General features: G+C 45.1%; 1 pseudogene; it reads right to left on the minus strand.

Moving 5' to 3' along the window:
• Nucleotides 1–9,091: 9,091 nt before the first annotated feature.
• LOC118620802 lies at nucleotides 9,092–9,747 on the minus strand (annotated as a pseudogene).
• Between the last annotated feature and the right edge of the window lie 290 nt (nucleotides 9,748–10,037).

A 10,037-nucleotide genomic window follows, 5' to 3' on the forward strand; every position in this document is an offset into this window, starting at 1 on the left:
CCTGAAGCTATGCCAGTTGCATACTTCTGTTCTCACAAGTAACATTCAAAGTCTAAAAAACTCCAGGCATTAGGTACTTTACAGTCATTTCTCATTAGGGCTATGTAAGGGCGGAATCTGAATGAAGTCCTCACAGTCTACACCGGTGGACATGTGAGTTTCAGATTCATATCTTTAAAAACAGGCCAGACGGTGATGGCCTTGTCAGTAACGCCAGAGAAAGTGAAATGCCCACGGTACGCGCCATCTCTAAGCCTCCTGGTTATAAATCCAGGCACTGACCCTCATAACCCTGGTGACTGAGAGGCACCATAAATGGTCCCCTCTCCGGCACATATCTAGCAATTTCCAAGTAATTCTGGGAAGAGAAGCACTTTGCTAACATGAAGATGAAAATATTACTTGAAAAAAGTAAAACATGACCCCAGGTCTAACTTCAGTCACATCAGAATGGGATCTGAAATTTACTAGCTAGAAGACTTACAATTTAAAAAAAAACACTGTTAGAAATTTGGGCCAATGTATATGTGCATACATACAAAAATGCTACAGTATTGGAAGTAAAATTCTCACAGTTTCCTAAAAAATAATAAAATTTGACTAATTTCTCTGTGATACTGGGTCTAATAACATCTACTTTGCAAGTTTTTGAGGAGAACAAATGCATATCTATGTATCTCGGGGCCCGATAACACATAGCATCTGTCCAGTACGATCTGGTTTTGTTTGTTTGAATTAGAGAACATAAATTTCAGTGAAATGTATGGCCAGTCCTAATATCAGAATTGATAACATCTCAATAACTACAAAGTGAAAATATTACACTAAGAATAATCTTTCATTTATTAAAGTGTTCTATGCTTAGATGTATATGCATTTAAAGATTATGATTTTAAAAATGCCAATACACAATGCAGTACAATACACTTTATTATTATTATTTTAAATGTTTTTATTAAGTTTTTAGAGAGAGAAGAAGGGAGAGAGAGCTAGAAACACCAATATGAGAAACATTGATCAGCTGTCTCTTGCACGCCCCCTACTGGGGATGGAGCCCTCAGGTGCCATGACCAGGAATCATACCAGGACCTCTCAGTCCATGGGACAATGTTCAATTCACTCAGCCACACCATCCAGGCTACACTTTATTATTATTATTATTATTATTATTATTATTATTATCATCATCACAATCCTCAACTAAATATATTTTATTATTGATTAGAAAGAGAAACATCGATGTGAGAGAGAAGCATCAATTGGTTGCCTCTGTGGGTACGCCAACCAGAGATTTAAGCTGCAACCTAGGTATGTGCCCTGCCCTGGAATGGAACCTGGGACCCTGTGGTACATGGGACAACACTGCGACCAACCGCGGCACCCAGACAGGACTACAGTACACTTTAGAAGATGTTTTCTTTTTACAATAACATTTCTATCTTCAGTAATCTACTACCAAAGCAAAGAAAGCTTCCTGTTGAAAAATAAATACAAAATGGTTCAAAGATTAAGTTGTACAGAAATCTTCACAATAAGAGAATAAATTGACTCCCACTTAGAATTAATCTCCCAGTATCCAAATCCGCCCGATCCTTAAGGGAGGTAAGTTACATACATTCCATGCTGTACCGTATCTCTTGCATACATTACATGCTATGTCATGTTTCTTACTTCCCTAATACACCTGATGGTACTTAATGACTATGATCTCTTGATACCGAGATTGAGAAATTCTTCTTCTTTACGTGTCTTATCAACTTGGCATATAGCTTGCACACTTCTAATGAGGGAATGAATTATAAAGGAGGGAATAAGTCACAGAACCTTGTGTACATCAAAGGAATGCGATGTCTTATTCTGTACGATAAAACCCTTTTCCTCGTTCTTTCTGATTTTTTTAGAGAAGAATCCATCTTAGGAGACGAACCGCCAATTGTGAGAATATTGAGGAAATTGAAAACAGAGCTTGTGACTATTCCCCCGAAAACCCTGGCGTCCCCAAAGGTTGTGGCTACAGAATCCACTTGAAGGGGAAGGTAGAAAAACAATATTATCTGGATGAGACGTGGGGGAAGAAATTCATGCTTCACGCGATGGTTTTAGGATTTCTTTTCCAATCCAGCGATTCTGTGACTCTCTGACTCACGGTCGGCGGGCCTCGGCCATCGCTCAGCAGCGCCCGGGGAGTGAGCTCCGGCCGAGAACCCCGGGGAGTGAGCTCCAGCCGAGAACCGGCCGGGGAAGGTGGGTTGGGGAAGACGCGCGAGGCCTGGTCCTGTTGCTGCGCCGTCCGGCCGGTGCCGACGCGGCCCAAGCCATGCTGGCGGTGCTGCTTCTCTGTCACTTACTGTGTGTTTCGGTGGTTGAAGTTTCCTTTTTGTTTAGTTTTGAAGGGAGAAGAATTGTGGGAGTGTTTCCTATACTTTTGTTAGTGGTAAAAAAAAAAAAAAAAAAAAAAGCCACTTGAAACATTCCCTTGATTGGCTAAAGAACTGAGAAAATCGGGTAGCTTTTATGATTTCACCCGGTGGCCTTTATGTGCCATATTTTAATCTCAGAACACATAGTGCCACCCACTGTCATTCCTGCGGATTTTCTTCAGAGGCTGGCTCGTCATCTCAGACTGACCAACGCCAGCGTCCCTGATGAACTCGACCAGGGCTCGCCCCCGGGCTGTGGCCTCCCGCTGGGCGGGGCACCTCGGGTCTAACTCTGGCCACTGGTCAGGGGACAGCAGACACCGCTGTACGACCTGGCTCCGGTGGTTCGCCTGGAAGACACCGCATGTCAGTGTCGTCTAAGCTTCGTGGCAAACGGCCAGGATGTGATCTGAGGGCCCAACGAAATTTCAGATGGATCCCTGACGTCTTGTAGGATTGTCAGTGGCTCACGTAAATAGAGCGACCACACAAACTCAATAAAAAGTCGGCTAGCAAACACCGGGCAGGAGGAACAAAGTCAACACACTGCCCTGCTTCTCCGTGGCTCCTTCACTGTCGAGCAAGACGTAAGTGCCGACCTAACTTTCGCCCATAGGTGTTCTATAGAACATCCATCAGGGCATTTCAGTATTCGAATCAATGGAGCACCTAACGGTTATAAAGACACAATTTGAGAATGATACTGCTTTTCCATTTTTTTTTTTTTTTTTTATCCTCACCAGAGGACATTTTTCCATTTTTTGTTCAGGTAGAGTGGGAGGGAGAGAGAGGAACAGAGAGAGAGAGAGAGAAACATCGATGTGAAAGGGACACATCGAGTGGCTGCCACCCGCACGACCAACCAGGGCCGGGGAAAAACTGCAACCGAAGTACGCGCCCCTAGCGGGAACCGAACCCGGGTCTCTCAGGACCGCAGGCCGATGCTCTAACCGCTGAGCCAAACCGGCCAGGGCTGCTTTTCCATTTAACAATGTAAAGCACTGAATGATTTTGTTAAATGTTTGTGTTTGAAACAGTTACCAAAGAAAGAGCTACCTGGATGGCAAAGTCGGAGAGTTTCTGCCGCTGGTCACGGTCATCGAGGCGCACTCCCTCCACGGTCATCGAGGCGCACTCCCTCCACGGTCATCGAGGCGCACTCCCTCCACGGTCATCGAGGCGCACTCCCTCCACGGTCATCGAGGCGCACTCCCTCCACGGTCATCGAGGCGCACTCCCTCCACGGTCATCGAGGCGCACTCCCTCCACGGTCATCGAGGCGCACTCCCTCCACGGTCATCGAGGCGCACTCCCTCCACTGTCATCGAGGTGCACTCCCTCCCTTTAAACACGGTGTCAGATATTCCATTGTGGGAAGAGGACTGGATGCTGGACAACATAGACAAATTCTGAGATAAGGTTGAAGAACAAACAGAAATGAAAAAGTAGCTTTTATTGTGTGATATGTGTAAATACGATCAAGGTTTAGGAACATCGGCCTTGGCCTGCCTTTCTCATGGTCAGCACGTTGGCCCGCACACAGAAGGATCACAGGTTCAATTCCCGCTCAGCTTTCATTTCTGGCCCTGGTTGGGGTCGTGTGGGAGGCAATCAATAAATGTGTCGCTCTCACATCAATGTTTCTCTCTCTCTCTCCCTTTCCTCTCTTTCCACTCTGTCCAAAAATCAAGGGAAAATATCCTCCTGTGAGGATTCACAAAACAAAACAAAAAAAGATATAAGGAAATATTCTTGGTGACATTTTGTCTATGTAGATGCCTCACTTCTATCTTTATTGTTAATTAAAATCAAACTAAGGAGTATTTAGAAGTATATCTTATTCATAAAACAGGAGAAACCCGAAATAAAATATTTAGGGTATAATACATTCATAATTATCCCCATAAAAAAAGTCTGACATTATGCTAACGCTTTGACTATATCCTTACTGTCATCGTAAAAATTAGCTACACTTAAAACTATGACAACAATAATGGGAGCCATTTGTGTCCTGGTGTCTTGCATGTTGATTTGCAATCAACTGAATCAAGGAAAATTTTAAATGGAATATCATTTGACCGTGTAAAAGCTTTCTTCCTTTAATGTATGAAAAGGAACATGTTCCTTGCCAATTTCCCGTGGCCTATTTTAGAAGAAAACACTAATATGAAATTTCTCCTCCGAGTATTAATATAGAGCCAGAGAGGAACAGCACCACCCACCTGCTTAGGAATATTCCATGCCAACTCCAAGTTCAACTCTTACTGAAAATATCATGTAGCCGCCCCAAATTCCGCAAATATAGAACAAATATTGTGTTTGCTGCGTTCACTGTATCTTTTAACGAGAATGAATTTGTGCATAAAATTTCATAAGAATTTTGTGAATCGAGTCTTGGAAATTCAGATCCTGTTGCCATTGAGGAAGTTTATATAAATCAAGAATAACAGTAAAATTCCATAGGACGGGTCTGGCTGACCCAGAAGGCCTCCCTCCCTCACAGGCTGTGACTCAAAGGGTCCCTGGAGCCCGGCCGGTGTGGCTCAGTGAGCTGAGCTTCATCCCATGGACTGAAACATCCCAGTTCAATTCTCAGGGCACATGCCCAGGTTGTGGGTTCAATCCCCAGTGGGGGGGTGTGGAGGAGGCAGCTGATCCATGTTTCTATCTCTCCCTTCCTCTCTCTCTAAAAAATCAATAAACACATTATTAAAAAGTAAAAAATAAATACAAGGTTCCCTGGAGAAGACTTTCAACTTCCTGAAAATGTCACGATTTTTTCCAGGTTGTGGGCCATAATTTATGCCACTATCTTTGAATGGTTTTTAACTCCATAGTTGTGGTCCAACCTCATTTCCACCAGGCGTGGCCTAATCTCCTGCTGTGGAGACCCAATGACCTGCTTACTATTTGACAGATGAGGAGGAGAGAAGAGTTTAGCCAGTTTAGCGCTCCAGGTCTGTCCCCTGCTCATCGGCCCAGGAGGTCCGGCCAAAGACAGTTTCCCTGATGCCCAGTGAGGTCTGAGGGGAGGTCTGATGCCCAGGGGAGGTGCCTACTGTCCTGTCCTGCGCACCTGGGAGCGAGTTGGTGGCCAGAGTAGGCGTGGCCACTGCAAGCAGGAGAAATCCGAATATTTAATCTCCTGAGGAGCTGTCTCTTGCGCTCTCTCCCCCACCCCAGACTCCCGGCTGGAGGGGCCCCCATGCTCTACACCCATCATGTGACCTGCAGCCACGTGGGACCAGTGCGATAGATGAATGGACTGAATCTGGACTAATCCTAATCTGAACACAGCTGCACCATGGAGAGCACACTCTGGACTTTGGCCTTATCTCTGGCCTTACAACTGCCCTTCTTGCAGGACTGGACAGAGGGACGTGGGACACAACCTCATGCAATCCCATGCCACTGAGAACCATCTGTTCTCTGGTTCTGGTCGTAGAGCGTCAGAGGCATCTGGCCCCTCGTCCTTCCGGCAACTTTGCTACCCAGAGAGTGGTCCGTGCATGAGCCCCATGGACATCACCCAGGAACTTGTTGGAAATGCTGAATCTCGCCAAGCCAGTGTGGCTCAGTGGCTGAGCATCAACCCACGTACCAACAGGTCACGGGTTTAATTCCAAATTCCTGGTCAAGGCACATGCCCAGGTTGTGGGTCAAATCCCCAGTCAGGGACATGCAGGAGGCAGCCAGTCGATGTTCTCTCTTATTGATATTTCTTATCTCTCTCCCTTTCCCTTCCTATCTCTCTAGAAATCAGAAAGAAAGAAAGAAAGAAAGAAAGAAAGAAAGAAAGAAAGAAAGAAAGAAAGAAAGAAAGGAGGGGAGGGAAGGAAGGAAGGAAGGAAGGAAGGAAGGAAGGAAGGAAGGAAGGAAGGAAGGAAGGAAGGAAGAAAGAAAGAAAGAAAGAAAGAAAGAAAGAAAGAAAGAAAGAAAGAAAGAAAGAAAGAAAGAAAGAAAGGCTGACTCTGGCCATACCCCAGACGCTCTGTTTCAGATTGTGCATTTTTATAAGCTCCCTTGGAGGTTTTAATGCATATTTGGGAAACACTGACCTAGTCTTATGGAAATAAAAATAAAACATGACATAAATATAAAAGTACATATAAATTTCACATCAGGTTTACTGGGGTATACTTAACTTACAGCAGAATTTACCCCTTTTAGGTTAATATTGTCTGAGACAGGACAAAGGACAGACAGACAACCACGGATGGGTTAAAGATGCCATGTGTCTCCCCTCACCCACATTTCCTCTGCCCCCTCCAAGGCCGATCACCTCCTTCCGCCCCAGCCCCCGGCAGCCACCAACCTGGGTTCCATCCCTTTAGCTTTCCCAAGGTGTCACACATACATAAAGGTGTTGAGTGTGTAGCCTTTTGCATTTTATTGTCTGCACAAGGCTTTCCCCTTAGCATGATGCTTTTCAGATTCATTCACGTGGTCGCATGCGCCCGTGACACTCTCCGGCATTGCTGAGTAGTGTTCCATCGGGGAAATACATTCGATTTGTTTACCTAGCGACCTAGCACCATGAACGGATGGGTGCCTCATACTTTATGGGAACGACGCATAAAGATTTTGTAAGAATTTGCGTGCAGGTCGTGTGTGGAGAGATATACATGAAATCTGAAGCTGTTTAAGGAGCGAGTCATGGTTCACTGCATGCTGAACTCTGTAAGAAGCTGTCAACTGTTTTCTCAAGGTGACCGTAGGATTTTGCATCCCCACACGAAACATACAAGCGTGCTAACTGCTCCGCATCCCTCCATGCGTTACTATTGGAGCTTATTTTAACTTGCAACAGGTGTAATTTTAAATTTTCATTTCCCTAATATATACAAACTTTTCATGGGATACTTTGCCATCTGTTATTTTTCATTCACGAAGCGTCTGTTCAAGTTGTCCGACCATTTTAAAGACCTTTCTTTTCCCTTTTTTTCTTAGTAGTTAGTGGTGAAATATCTTCTTTCTACATGTGTCTTTGTTGTTAAAAGTATTCCAGATGTCTCCCCTTTTCCCCCATTGACCCTCCCAGCCCGCTCCTGCCCTGCACCACTGCCCCAGGATTGGCTCATGAACGTGCTTGTTCTCACACTCAGTCAAGTACAGAACGTCAAGTCCGCATCTGGACGCTCCCAATCCACAGCACAGAGCTGCCTCGGTCACACTGAGGCTGTCACATGAGCCGGGCGAACCCCCTCCGTGCGAGACCTCACGCTGTCTCACAGCCGCCCAGTGTTATCTCCAGTCGCCCTGTGACTGACAGTCTGAAATGTCATCAATGCACAGAAGTGAACATGCCTGGGAGCACGGAACGCATTCCTTCCCGTCTGATTCACTTCGCGTCAACCGGCTGAGATGTGCTGACTCTGAATCACTGCAGCGATTTGTAAATGATGCACGAAAATGAAATGAGAACTCCCTGCCCAGTGCTCAGGGTGATCCAGTGCGTGGCTGTATCTTCGTGGGTGCAGGCAGGCCTCTTGATTTTCCATTGAGTTCAGAGAATCCCCAGCTATAAATTAAAAGACATCTCTCTCTCAGATGGTCATTTCTTCATCAGCAGTACCTACAAAGCCAATAGATTCCTGAACCATCTCAATAACAACAAGCCTGAGATGAGTCATCCAATACAGTAAGAATGTTTCCACTTTTCAAATGACATATTCTGGTCTGGAAAGAAGGGTTAGGGAGAGCAGCTCAATTTGATGATCATTTGATGCTTGAAAGTTTTTTTTTTTTACAAAACAAGTCCTGACATAATTCATGTCTGCGACCTGCTTTCTCAAGGGTACAATGCTCCTATTTATAACAAAGGTTCACAATCCAATTCAGACAAGGAGCAAAATTCTTGAAAATACGGTCTTTAAAAAAGTTGACTCTATATTACAATTTTACAGGAAAATAGCCTCAAGATGAATTTCTGATCATAAATGTAAAAAGAGAAGCCATTGCCCTTTAGATGTCAGAAATAAAATCCGGAAGTAGAAACTTGAATTATCCAAATTATGAAACAAATGTACACTTTTAAATATACCATTTGAATTTTCTCAGGGTCTAGGGTGAAATTAAAAAGCAGTCTTTTATGGCCAGAAGGACTTCGACTTTTCCATGCTAGTCAATCTCTGTCTCTTATAGAAGAAATGATTGTGATTTCCTGCTACTGGAGAGTTGAGCGCACCTCCGGAGGCACAAGATGTACAGTTTCCTTGGAAGATGCCTTTTTCAAACAATATATAAATACTCATTTATTTAATGTAATTGGTTCTTTGTTTCCAAGCCCAGTATTCCTCTCTCTTCATTTTGCCAATAGGAAACCCGAGGAAATCAGCTCTGCTCATGTCAAAAAGATCCCCTTCCCCCAAAAGAGATAATTCGCCCAACTTCTCGTTTCTCTGGAAAACGGACAGTACCTCAGGGTGGCATCTCTCTGAGGGGCACTGCCCTTTGGTTCTGTTTTGTTTCAGTAGTCTGTGCTGTACACATTCAAAATAGAGGGACGGGGGAAGGGATGCTGGAAGGAAAGAGGCAAAAGCAAGGATGAAGGGAAAACCCAAAGTTGTCTTTCATTTAAAATATATTTATCAGAACCAGAACAATGCCCAGAGTCAGAGGGTGATGGCTCATTGCCCTAGAGTCTGTTCATGGGTGTAGCAGCCGCCTTTTCATCTGCGGTGGGGAACCTCGGCCACTGCGGCGTCCTCATCAGAGCCGTGGGAAGGTGAGGTGTCCCTCTGTGACGCGGAACCTAGTAAGTCCTCGGTGGTAGGTGGTAGGTGGTGGGAGCTGCGGCACTGCCGCCTCCCTCCTGCCGGGTCCTCCCCAGTGAGCAGAGCATCAGTCTGCGCAGGGCGCCTGCTCTTCAGGTGGCTCCCTCGTCTTCTCGGTGTGAGGGCCCCCGAGCAGAATGACTGTCCCATCCGGTCCTTTCTGGGGTCTGTGGTTCTCATTTCTGTGGCTGGGTGGGGTCCGGGTCTCCTGGTTGGGCTTCATGCCCTCGTCGCTGGCCAGGTGTGTGTGAGCACAGTGCCGCCGAGTCCCGGCCGGGCTTGGAGTGGTCACCACAGATGTCACAGACTTGGGTTTGTCGGGGTCTCCCTGGGAGGCAGGTCATGCCTCCTCCTGCCACCTGAGGAGCCACGGGCTGGCCTCTGGTCCTGTTCTTTAGCCTGGGAATATCCTCTTCCAAAGCCTCATCTTTATTTCCTTCTTCTACATTTTCATCATTTTCCAAAACTCTCTGCATTTCCTGGATGCTGTCCTCCTCCCTGGCGTATACCCTCTCCCGAACAGTATATTTTATGATTAATATACTAGACATATGGTGCTCTCTCAAAAATACCCTGATCATTCCCAGAGTTTTGTGTTTTTTTTTTAAACATTCCCCGAAAGCAAACTAGAATTTGGTATAAATTCAGCATAAATTTTAGTGCTTCTTCTAGCTGCTCTTTAAAATATATCCTGTTCTTATTTTCCAAATAAAATGAAATATTGTCATTGCTAATGACAACTTTAAAAATATGACTTAAAGCAATGTCTATAGAGCTAAAAAAGAAAACACCACCCAAAATCGGAAGAAAAAACAGTTTTAGGAAGATAGTTTGGATCTCA

Source organism: Molossus molossus, unplaced genomic scaffold, assembly GCF_014108415.1.
Source record: "Molossus molossus isolate mMolMol1 unplaced genomic scaffold, mMolMol1.p scaffold_m16_p_8, whole genome shotgun sequence".
In the NCBI taxonomy this organism is placed as follows: Eukaryota; Metazoa; Chordata; class Mammalia; order Chiroptera; family Molossidae; genus Molossus; species Molossus molossus.